The 13,238-nt window shown below is 38.9% G+C and overlaps 1 protein-coding gene across 1 annotated transcript in view; it reads left to right on the top strand.

Moving 5' to 3' along the window:
• The first annotated feature begins 3,852 nt into the window (after nucleotides 1-3,852).
• Nucleotides 3,853-13,238, top strand: part of LOC139117017 (5-hydroxytryptamine receptor 1B-like) — a 28,830-nt gene continuing 19,444 nt past the window's right edge. The window contains exon 1 of the mRNA XM_070679817.1: nucleotides 3,853-3,989. The gene's annotated coding sequence lies outside the window, so the exon portion shown is untranslated. The remainder of the gene's footprint in view (nucleotides 3,990-13,238) is intronic.

Raw genomic sequence — 13,238 nt, 5'->3', positions numbered from 1 at the left:
GTTTTCGACAACTGTTTATAGATCTCTTTGCACTTAATCAAAATGCATTGGGTGGACTCTTAGGATTGCAATCTTGAGACTGTACCTTCTGGCACGTACGCTCGATTTCAAACTTTTTGAAATAACCCAAACTTTTTGTGGCGGAAAACTGACTTGTTTCTAAATATGATAAAATTGTTAAAAGTTACGGCAGTTATTTTTCTTTTAATATTTCACAAACTATGGTGGAGTTCGCGAATTCATTCTTTCGTAGATTTCATGAAAACTGGATACATTTTTGTAAATAAGCAACTGTGAAACTAATTTGGAGAAAAAACCGAAGAATTTCAATGCATAGCTTCGCTTCTAAACGGTTGGTGGTTTGAATAGAACGTCTGTTAAAATTACCAAGGTTTTTGAAGTTTACTAAGCTTTCGTTCCGTGGAAACCTTTGTATGATTGCGTACAAAAATACCCCCTTTACCTGTTTACACGATGGTAAAGCCACATAATTAAGAAAAAGACCACACAGTCTGGTCAGAGAGAGACCACACACAACGCCGTACTCAACGATTGCAACGTATAGTAATTTGAAATGTACATCAAGCATTATGGTACTCGTAACGAATATCCACTCATCAAAACCATAATTAACCGAGTATGAACTATTTTTTGCGATGGGTATTTTTGAATATTATTAGACTTTGGGTTAAATCTTTGTAAATGAAAGTGTTTACTTATTTTAGGGAAAAAACCCCGAATACTTCATAACTATCTACAGAATTGTAGATTACACACATACAGGTTGTGTTAATAAGCTGAACACCAAGTATTTCGACATTACACATCAAAGTAGAAACTGCATTTTACTAACTGGGGTAAAAATGAACAATACATCAAAAGTTACAGTCAGTGAAGCTTTAAGGGGAAAACCATTTGATTTCGGGGGGGCTGGAGGAAATGTGTATGGCAGCAATTTTTTTTTTCAAAAATTCCTCCAGCCCCCAGAAATCAATTGGTTCTCCCCGAAATCTCGATTCCTCCGAAAATGTCGAGAATATCGTTCAATCAGAGTGAGAATATTCTGGGAGTGATTGAACTGGTCATTGAGAAACGATAAAGGTCCATTGTCAAATTTGAATGTTACGGATAAAATCAGTAATTTAATTGTACATGTTCTCCCACACATTCGAACTCTGAACGAAGAATCCATCGTTTTCATTTCATTTGCGAGACGTTTTGACTTCTATTGCTGTTTAAGGTAGTATGCGCCTCGAAAGTGAAAGACTTAAACTTTTGCTCAAACTGTGCTTAAGGGATGTTTCAACCATTCTCTTTCAAAATCAAGAATAAAAATAGGGGATCACCGTGCAAATTTTGGAACTAGAGAGACAAATATCGCAAGAATTACCGATATTTAAAATTCAAAATGGCCGCAATCCCTGTGTTAACTCTATTGAGAAAAATAAAATGTCCGTATTTTGGAAAAACAAGCAGGTGAAAAGTTTTCTTACACCAAGAGCTTTAAAATGAACCCCACAAGTGGTATATTTAGAGATTTTAAAAGTTTAAGGGTCCGAATATCTGTCCCCGAGGCGCGTTCTACCTTAATTCGATTCATGTGATGAGTAATGCCGATCATTCTTTTACTCCATATTTAGAGAGTTAAATCAGAGTTGTCCGATTAAACATAAATGATAATGTTTGCAGATAGTTTTTTAAGCGTCAGCAATTCTCTGTTCGGGGTGTCTAGCTCACGCGATGACGTGTTACCAGAATACCGTCTTGTTGTACCATAGACCCTCGAGGGTCTATGGTTATATACATTACTATTTGAGTATGGGTGAATTGCAGTATACAAGAATTGGGTGGAATAAATAAGAAAAGAAATCCATTGAATCAGATGGAAAAAATGAGAAAATAAATCTATCTTTGAAAATGGACGATATCAGAGTTATCGTCAAAGCTCGGACAGGGTTCCTGTTTTGTAAATCAATTCAGCAACCCCCATTTTACCGATGTGTTCGTATTCAATGATACAAATATCATGGCCCTGTGTTCCTCCGACAAGAAATCACTCATTACTAGTATTGTAAAGGTAGTATTGGCAACAAACGTTTAAATTTGGAGTAACTCCATGGTAACCCTCGATATAAAGAGCTGTGACAGAACATTCGTTGATTCGCTGTAGAGAGGTAGTTGTTTATGCATATCCATAAGCTAGATAATTATTCGCCTGCGTGAGTCTCGCAGTGGCAATCAGGCAAAAACGGTTACCAGCGCCCTCACGCGGAAGCTAAGGGACCGCAAGGTCCTAGACTTATGAAATGCATTCAAGGTTTTTTGTGAAATGAATGGAAATGAATGACCTTTTTATATGAACTCTGGCAGAGACATCGATGTGTTCAGTTACTCTTTCATTTGCACCTACAATATCAAACGGGCAGATTAGGAAGGCAGCCATATTGCATGCATGACTCGTAACCCACTTTTTTCGACAGGGATTACTATCAACACAAACTGACATAATTATATTGGTATTTACTCCCGTTTGCGGTAATGTAAAATGACACATCAGTAAAGGAAAACGCACACTCCAAGGTTTATCACGATGTCAAGGACTGCTACCAACAACGAGTCACTCACCGTCCGTCAACTGTCAGAAAAAGAATCGTTATTGTAGAAGCTGGAAAAAATCTTACATTGATCTTATATCACGGCAAACATCAAAAAAGGGATATCATTTTCATGTCATGTCTTGATTGAAGAAATTTCATATCTTGTGATACGTTTACCAAGCGGTAACACGACTGTTTCTACGACTCCCAACCTATTCTAATGTAGATCCTGAAATTTTAAGTTTCTTTTATTACGCACTGAAACTCAATACAGCTATCTTAAATTTCATCACCATTTGTACAATGTTTCATATTCATAGTAATGCATTACAACGACTATTTTGAATCTTTTCGATTTCAAATTTGATACCATCAGTGCAATGAATTTTTCATTTATCGTGACATCTATTCTCTATAACGATGAATTTGATGAGGCATTAATGTATGAAAGAAAAAAAATGATATGAGAGAGAGAGAGAGAGAGAGAGAGAGAGAGAGAGAGAGAGAGAGAGAGAGAGAGAGAATATTAAAATTTAAAGATTAGCCTCAATTCTCTTCATAACTTTCAATCGTTACATTATAGCAAGTTTCGATTTCAACATTAATTAGATGCAAATGGATATAAATCAAAGTATTTGACAAACAGAGGAAGGTAGGTTGAAACCTTGACGTAGACATGGCACGCTGCCCTCCTGCAAGGTTCTGCCCTTCACAAGGTTTCCCTTCGCCGCCCAGGAGTTATGGCAACGAGTGATTTGTGTGATTTTTCGCATCAGAGCGGTACAAAATAGATCGGGTTTGTTATTTGGCATATCCGTATTGATCCTCACAAGGAACCAAACGTTTTGTTAAGCAAATATTATGAACGCAAACAAATGCATGAACAAAGAAAAGATAAACAGAAAAATAGATAAATAATGTTGTTTCCATCAAATTGCATCGAGACAGATGAGGGTTGAACTCATTTCGGTTGAGGTGAGCCTCTTATTTTTTTCATCAACAACTTTGTGGAGGCGTTATATTTCCGTTTACCGACCTTTCCTTGAAAACATAAAATGCACCATAGACACTGTTGTCATTTTATGAGAGAATTTTTAATTGAGTGGCATTTATTTAATTTCGTGTCGTGAAACATTTCTTCCGTGATGGTGGTCAGCAGCTTACCCAATCAGCGACCGTGGGACGATGCCACAGTCATGACGTCATCTGACTGGACCGGGATGAGCGGAGCGTTTGTTACTTCAAATCACGGTCACTCACGTTGGACTCTGATATTCGGTGTTGCTAAAGCTACCTGAAAGCTGCAATATACTCGTAATCCATACGTCGAAGTCGGAACAGTTAAACAATATTCTGGTGATTGCCACCTGACCGTAGCTTTACAGAAAGAAAGTAAGTATACACGTAGCAAAACCAGTTTACTAGTCGTACATTACAGGGTAATAGTATTAGCTATATTCAACAGTAATATGCCATTGAGTTTTGGGTTAGTGTACTGTACGATGCCATAAGAGTCATCGTTTAATATATAGACATTTTTTACACTCCTTGACATCTACCAGTCTTCAAATGATTACAAGAGGTATGTTATTAGCAACTGATCGTTCCAGTGCTGTCTAAGATCACTGCATTTACAATTGCATTTAATTGTTAAAGTGTCATGATGGAATTATTGTATGATTTTAATCAAAACGGTATGGCTAATTAACCGCACAAAAGGAAACCTATTACCGCAGCGTGTCTATTCACGCTACGGTCAACAAACCTCTTCCTGACGGGCCCTTTCAATGTGTTTACAAGTTTAACAGTCATTCTTTATGCTCCCCATCGCGTCTTTATATTATCTTAGACACTTGACTACAGTCGACTACATGTATTTAGATTAGCATAAAGGAGCATTGGTTTGTTTGTTTCTTCGGCCTCATTTCGTTTCATAGTTTTGTCTCAGTCTCCTCCACTGAAATTTTCTGTCGTTGGTGATGCTATCAATACCATGTAAAGAAATCAAGATCAAAGTCCTCTTTGCAAAGAGCTACAGTACCTGCCATGATGTGTGTCTTTATCTTTAAGTGCGCAGTTCCTTTCCATCTCGAGCGTTTAACATTTGAAGTTGTCTGATTCAAGGAGTTTTCAGAAAACATGTGTTTCGGACAAATATCTTTTAAGATTCTTCACAGGAATCTATAATGGCAGCATTTCTGATAAAAACTGTGATTTTATAGCGGATAAAGTTCCTTAACTAGATCTAATTGTGATGGTTTTACACTGAGTGTCACGCATAGAGTGGAGAGTGCTCACTCTGTTCGAAACATATGACGTCACACTGTAATCACATGACCTAATATCCATCTAGCTTTCCCTCGATGGGACTGCCAAGCGTTATACACTGTGTAAGTTGTCCATGGTGCATTTGGTTGTAAAAATTTGACATTATGAAATTAAGCAGGACTTGAAAATGTGGGTTTTCATGATCACTCAATATCAAAAAAATATATATTTTCAAAGCAATCCATTTTTATCCAATGTGCATTTACCCACGAAAACTAATATTAAAGATCCATGGTCTTTCCTAGCCAAGCACTATCAAAATCCCTCATTACACGAGTTCAGAGAAAGTAGGGGAATAGGTCAGTAGCTGGAACAGCCTTGATTTGCTGTGTTACAATTTTTTGTTAACTGATTTAATTTTTTTCCCGAATGGAAATAAGTTAGAAGAAGACAATCAGCCGACACACAGTGGTGATTACGTGTTGGTTGGCCATGACGACAACGTGATTAATTTGTGAAATTTGGGAAAATAACCTGATCTTGCAGATTCAGAAACTCAAAGAATCATTAATTTGTCGTTCCAAGGTCTTGACATTGTCATCAATGTGTTTGGTTCAATGACGGATGGGGACATTTGGCATGCACACATTACGTTACGCCTGGTTCGTCTTGTAAATTATTCATTGAAAGGGACATCGTCGCTTATCTTTTTCGAATTATTTCTCTTATTTTCGTGTCATGCGAGAAACTATTCACGCTGTTCTGCTCGCTGAAACATGGTACATTGTCAGCCATCACAACTCTACTCACTCTCTGCTTATAGATATAAAAGTAAACGCTTTGATGGCATAAATTACGGTACATACTAGAGTTGATGTCATCAGCATATTTGCATGTAATAGGACGTCATCAGCATATTTGCATGTTATAGGATGTCATCAGCATATTAGCATGTTATAGGATGTCATCAGCATATTAGCATGTTATAGGATGTCATCAGCATATTTGCACGTTATAGGATATCATCGGCATATTTACATATTATAGGATTTCATCAGCATATTTACATGTTATATGTATACGCAAGGCATGAGTAGAGCTCGGATGATTGATAACTCGACATGTTTCAAAAGGGAGAACAGCATAAACAACTTCTCCCATTAAAAAAGATACATTTATAATTTGAGAAGATGGTGACTTTTCTATTTAAACTTAGATTCCATGATCAACATTAGGGATGGAATCACGCTTTTGAGATACCATGACGTAGGCAACACATCGTCTAGTTTATTGAAATAGTGGCAGAACAGGAAATTTTATGTGAGGCATCGTCAAAGTTTAGATTTCCCCATTGAGACCCTGGACCGACCACAGATTTGTAGTCAACGCCACACCTGTAGAACACATAACGATAGATGTCTCAAAACGCACGCCGCCATCCTCTTGAGTCACCTGGCAATGTCTATCGTCAAGGCTCGAGAACTGTTGCGAACTAACGCGAGATTTCGAATTTACGTTAAATTGGCTTGTATAAAGATTTGCCACTCGTTTGCAGTCACACGGCATCACGTCTTAACCTTGCGGTGAGGGACTCGCATATCACAAACGGCGTTTAAAAAAGTCACTTCAAACAGGTGAGATTCATATTCACCATTATTGTTTTTGATTTTACCGGTCTCAAATGCACCTTTCTATTTTGTTCTTGCGCGCTACGTTCGTCCTGGCGTGATCCGTCCCGGCCAAGTGCCGTGATAGTGTTTTGTATAGCTGTACACATAAAGCCATAAAAGACTTAGAGCAGAAAGTAGTTATTTCTATGAGATATGGGAGTGACATGAGACTTGAATATCAATCTGATAGTGGTGACGTCAATGCTTAGGTCGCTTCTGTCATCGATATGACATTGATGAAGTTGCAATGGAAAATCGCATTTATCATTTAATCACGTAAAATGTGTAAAGGAACTTACTACACAAAAACAATTGTTTAAACAATATCTCCGAAAAATAATGGATTTGCCTTAATTTTATCTCGTATGGTTTGTATCACCTTTGTGTAAGACCAATGGCGCTACCAAAAATATACATATAATATGAAAGTGTCCGTGTTTCTGTACGAATAATTGTTGTCATTACCGTAACGCTTCAAGTTTGCACGTACGGCTGTTTATGAGGTAGGTTGTTCCCGGAACAAGTGACCTGTAGTTTTTCCGTGACAGAAAATTCCAAACTTTACTGGAATGTTCACGTCGTCAATCAAATACCAAACGAAAGAGCAAGTTGAGCATTGCATCGCACCGCATCGATGAAAGTGTCTCAGCTTCGTGGCAGCACGCCATTTTAATAAGGAGGGGCACAATACTGCGACGTTTGAGCATTTTGTTTCAGAGGCGATGACATTTCGCATTGCTTGACATTTCACTACTCTGTTTCAGCCTTTCTTTGTCTGAAATAAACATACCGACGCACAAAATGATGAAGTAAAAAATTCATCCCATCAGTTTTAAAGGGAGACTTTTCGGTGTATTTAATGGTGACCAGGCAATTCAAGAAAACTGGTAAGGATAATACTGAATACTTAATTTTATTTATCAAGTTTGATGATCAAGTCATATATTTTTTATCAAACAACAGTGGAAATATTAACAAATGCCCATGTCTTGCGTCTTTGATTGAATTGATCCTGCGAAAAAAATACGGGCGTTTTGATGTTTTCCCCGTACCGTGTGATGTTGCATGATGAAATAAAACGGTTAGGGCTGCAAACAATTGTGTTCCTTTCAAGGCTAGGGACAGTAGCTGTAACTTTTTGGTGATTTTTTTATACAATGTTTGTTTTTTTATGCCAACTACAGTTTCTTGTTCTACTCCCCAAAGCATGTACTTGTCAACTCAACCTATGCCCGTACATGTGAACTGCATTTGTTATTGTTAACGTCGCACGCGCGAATTCTGGTCAGTACTAGAATTCAAATGTGAGCAACGGAATTACATTCTACACATACTGACCTGTCTTAACAAGCGAAATAGTAGGTACTTCAACATGCTTTGGGGATTAGAACAAGAACTGGCAGTTGACATATAAAACAAAAAATAGTGGAAAGAAAATCATCAAAAGTTACAGCTGCTGGTTAGCTATGCTATTTCGTTCGACGAAATCACATAGATATGCAAAGACGCCACAAAAGTGTAATAAAAACAAAGAATATTTGGGAAAGCAATATGTCCCCTTCTAAGCATATGATCGCTTAATTATTGAACACAAAAAACAAAAGACGCACGATTGTAACAATCGTTATCAATTTTTCAAGGCCCCACCCACGTCACGCACCAGGATTTGTTGAAACACTTTAGGGGAATAGCATTGAGTAATGCCGAGACAGGTGATTACAATGCCGCCTCAGTCACACTGAAGGAAAAACAGGCATAGTGAATGTCATCATTAGTGATGTCATAACGACACCACGGCGACCGCTTTGTTTAAACGCCTTGCTGTCTGTGCGACCGTCGCTAAACCATCACCCGTCTGTCATTTCCTGGATCGTTCGGAGAGACGTTGATCAAACGACAACAGATACGACAGTGGATAAAGATCGTATTATCCGCAAATGTCGTTCGAATTTCCCCTTCTGCTTAGTCAACGGAACTTCTTGATCACCAGGTGCCCGCTGAGTAGGAATCTGAAACTACTTTTCAAGCTAACGATGTCGGGAAAGAATGGGGTCATGAATTGAACCCTCTTCCTATTAAACCTGGACGAATTTGCATTCCTTAGCAATAATAACGCGGAAATAAAAAGCATGTTTTCGTAGCCGTAGAGCTTAAAAAAACGTATTTGTCGATCGCCTTGGACAGCATTTGATGCTGTAGAGTTTACACATGAGCAGGTGATTCTCTCGACTGCAGAACAAATTTCATTTTGGTTTGACTCAATGAGCATCCGGAGACTGTGGAAGTGTCTGTTCAAATTAAAAAGGTACGACTCAACACAGTGTTGCTCATCCTCTTTGTCCATCATGACAGGAAAATCAATCTCTGAATTTATTGAATGGAATCTACGATGCACGGAGAAAACCAGCAGTCCTTGATAAATGTGTCCACGTTTTATGGCCACATGTCACGTGATCGACATGGTCCAGCAGATGCTCAATAATCTTATATTTCGCCTCCCTAGGTTGAACGTAAACGCGTCGTGCCTTTGTAGGGTAGTTAAAGGTATACTGTCAGCTGTTCCAATTTTGCCACACTTACCATGGAAAGAGAAAATCTAACCAATCACAGATTTTAAGCGGGTGGCCGCTTTTTAAAAAACAGCGCCCTCACATGGGCATTTTGAATACCAAAGAACGCCCCTTTGATCATATATGGGCATATTTAGATTACAGGTGACTGTATACCTTTAAGTCACGTATTCTGAGTATCGGGTATGACTAAGACAGAAAACGCAATGCAGAACTTGAACATAGCTCATTCCACAGTATTGCGTAATGCATGCATTGATGAGACACCTCGCCAGCAATGACGTCACAGAAAATTTAGTAACCTTGTAACTAAGGCCTATTTTTTCGGAAGTAGTTCAATTTTTTGTTTTGTTTTGCGTCAGTGCGCGCGCAGATTTTTGGAGTTTAAAAGAGAAAACCCACAGTGTATTTATTTGAAAGATCTTACCGACAAAATTCTTGTTAAAACAGTTGTAAAATGTACTTAAACACCTGTTTGCTTGCAGGATATCATAATAGTATAAGTTATTGAGGTGAAAAAAAAATTCTGCTTCGATTCTTCAACGGGCACTCATATTGCTTGGAAATAATCAAGACATTGTGAACATAAAACTTGAGTGTGCAAATTTTGAGCGTGTTTGAACGACTCGCCCGCCAACCTTTCAAGACTTTGACGGAGTGGACGCAAAATACAGAATATAATCACTCTGGCCTAACTGGTCAACCAACGAACTGACTGACTGACTGACTGGCTCATTCACTCCCCCGAGCCAGCATCCGGGTAATTAGCCTGATGAACACCAACCCCAGGGCAGGTAACAAACTGTGATGTTGCCCCTTCATATGTGTTATTTAATTCATTACACCAAAGAAAACCACGTTTCTCTATCGCCGCATCCTAATTTGGTGGTTAGATACTTTATTACAGTTCCGTTTTCAGCTAGTCATATGTACTTTAGCTGGATTAAACTTTGTTTTAAACACATACATGCGCAACTAGTACGGAACCATTAATATAGAAATGTGGCGCAACGTGCAGTAGGCTGCACACGACAGGGCTGAATCTCCCAACCATGTTATATCAATTTTTTATCGACGCCACGTGGATGAGTATAAACCAATGAAGATAAGTTGATATAAATGTATGAGGTGTAATGACATGTTTCGTAATGAACTTTTCTTGTTGATATGCACCTTCTCAAGATAAAAATCAAAAGCATTTATTCCTGACGAGGCTTGCACAGCGAAGATGTAACAGAGCATGTAAAAGGATAATATCATTTTAGAAGTCAACTCAAAGCTTTTGCAACTTTTGTGTTTGCTATGGTTTTGGAAAATTAACAAGTCATGGTTGCATTTCCTTAACAAGTTACTCAACAAGTGCACATTTGCATATATTCATGGCCGGCCATATTTGGAAACGTCAGTAGAACTACAGGGTTTTGGCGGCGCACTTTTTTTGGCGTGGCCCCACGGGAAAATCGATGTTAGCCTAATCTGAATACAGGTGACTGAATTTCTCGTGCCGAGGTATCGAACCTGCGTAAGCTTTCTTCGTCAGGGCACTGCAATCGATGAAATAAAGTGACAAGATATTATGACGACGTCGCGTAAAATTGAACAAGTAGATTTACTATAATAATATGTAAACGAATCTGATAGGAACGAAAAATAAACTGTGATGGAGTTACGTAAAAGCAAAAGTTTAAAATTTCAGAACAGGAATCCGTTGTGATTTTGAAGTTACAATGATGGCAAATCTTGAGATCTTTTAAACTGCAATTTTATGGTCTGATGGAATCATCAAAAGATGAAAAGTAGCCCATACGTAATGTATCAAAGGATACAACAATCAGACAAAACAGGTTAATAGTTCTGACCCAAAATATATACATTAGCTGATTTGACGGCTCTATAGATCAGAGATGGCGTTGTCATGGTGATATTGAGCAGAATTCCATGGATGCGCAATTACGCTGACAGTCTGTAGTTCCATCTCCTCTCGGTTATTATCATTTTTCGATTCTTGAAGGGATAGTCGGAGACGGATGTCATCAGAGACAATGACAAGAAGAAGATGGGAAGTAATCTCTTCTTCGCCCGGTCGTTCAGATCGTATCTCAAAGTTGAGATCACCATCAACGTTATCTGAGTACTTTTTCATTTATAAGATTGACTTCAGTTTCCTGTTAAGTTTTTTATCGTAGGATGTAAAATTCCCGCGTCCGCCCTGTGTAACGCACCGCGCAAACAGAGCGGGTGATCTGCAGCACACTGTTCACATTTTCCCTTGACGAGTTCTAACGGAACATCAGTAAGGTACCGCGACTTGAGACACATGTTGCCTATTCGTACACGATGCACGTCACATCTCACGGATGTGATCAACGCTGCACAGAGATGAGTACTATAGATACTGTAAACAAGGGAGGGAACAGATCGAATCTTACACGAATGACACCTGTTACCGCTGAATGATAAGGGATGCGCTTAAAATAGTCTTGAATTGACAAGCGACCGTGGAACACCTGTATCATGTAATGGGGACGGCTTTTCCTTCAGAAATCGCCACTTTCATTCACCCTGTCGAATTTTCACTCGCACTAAGGCACCGCCCTCGTTCCACTTGTCCCTCGGCCTTATTCGACGATTCAACGTGTCTTTGGTCGTAACTTGGATTTATCCTCCCTTACGCCTGAGACTTTCGATGATCCACAGTTCTGGCAATGAACGTGGCAAGTATTTGTAGAATTACGAGAGCAGGGATTTTATTCGGGGAAACGAAATCCTCGAACAACGAGCTCTACAGATAAAAGCCTTGTGAACGACAGATAGACAGAGAGTCGTGCAATTTTCTGTGTACACTAAATGAATTATGAACACGTGATCAACCTTTTCCTACATCTTGATTGCCAAGCCATTTGGCATGGGACAAACTTTGTCGATGTTGAATACCTTTCCAAACGTACAGATGATATCAAGCCAATAATGGTCGATTGTCATCGTTGCTGATGACAAAGTCTAGGGTATAGGGGATCGATGGTTCACTTATTGTTCTTGGGAATTGTGGTCAGCTCAGTTGAATTGGAGTGAGATGATTGGGCTTATTGTGATGACTGCCACAGCTGTTGTTGTTGTTGTTGTTGTTGTTGTTGTTGTTGTTGTTGTTCTGGTCCTTGTTGTTGTTTTTGTCACTGCTGCTTCTGTTACTGATAGAAACGGAAATGATGATGATGATGATGATGATGATGATGATGATGATGATGATGATGATGATGATGATGATGATGATGATGATGATGGTGATGATGATGATGATGATGATGATGATGATGATGATGATGATGACGACGACGACGATGATTATGGCGATAATGGTGGTGCGGATGACGACGGTGATGACAGTGGCGATGACGATTTTTCATTCGGAGACGTTCCCTACAATAGTTGTCACTGAATGCCAGCGGTATCATAAAATGCATGTTGTATATTTGATCTTACAAAAGGATACCGAGAACATCAGAGATAATAGCTGCCGAGCTATCGAGCTATCTATCTGTAACACAATATCGTCTGGATCTCAACACCATCTCATGAGAAACAGCAAAGAGCTTTTCACTCTTGATTTCAATCAGCACGAGACATTATTTCCAATCTTGAAACGTGTGATACACTTTGAAAAGTTGTTGCAAGCAGATGGCGTCACTTGACAATTAGTTCACAAGGAGATTCATTTTGTTGAGTCGCAGTTTAACGTTTCTAGATCTACCTGATACAGGACTGGACATTACTCTTTGATACGCGTGCAGGGCTGTTTGCTGTTAATGGTGTTGGAACTATTATTGGCCCCGTGTCTTGCGTTGAGATAAGCGCCACCAACGCACAGGTTTTCCTCTTAGGGTAGCATGCACCTCGAAAGTGAAAGATCTAAACGTCTGCTCAAACTTTTCTCAATGAAACTTTCAACCATACTCTTGATAAATTAAGAATAAAAGTCAGGGGTCACCGTGCAAAGTTTGGTACTAGCGAAACAAATGACTTAACATTTACCGGTGTTTGAAATTCAAAATGGCCGCCATCCCTGTGTATGGGGGACAATAAAAATTGCCGATTTTCGAAAAACTAAGATGGTCAAATTTTTTCTTATAACACGA

This window comes from Ptychodera flava, chromosome 18 (assembly GCF_041260155.1).
Source record: "Ptychodera flava strain L36383 chromosome 18, AS_Pfla_20210202, whole genome shotgun sequence".
Classification (NCBI taxonomy): Eukaryota; Metazoa; Hemichordata; class Enteropneusta; family Ptychoderidae; genus Ptychodera; species Ptychodera flava.
Note: the sequence above shows the minus strand (reverse complement) of the source record. Positions and strands in the feature narration are given on the sequence as shown.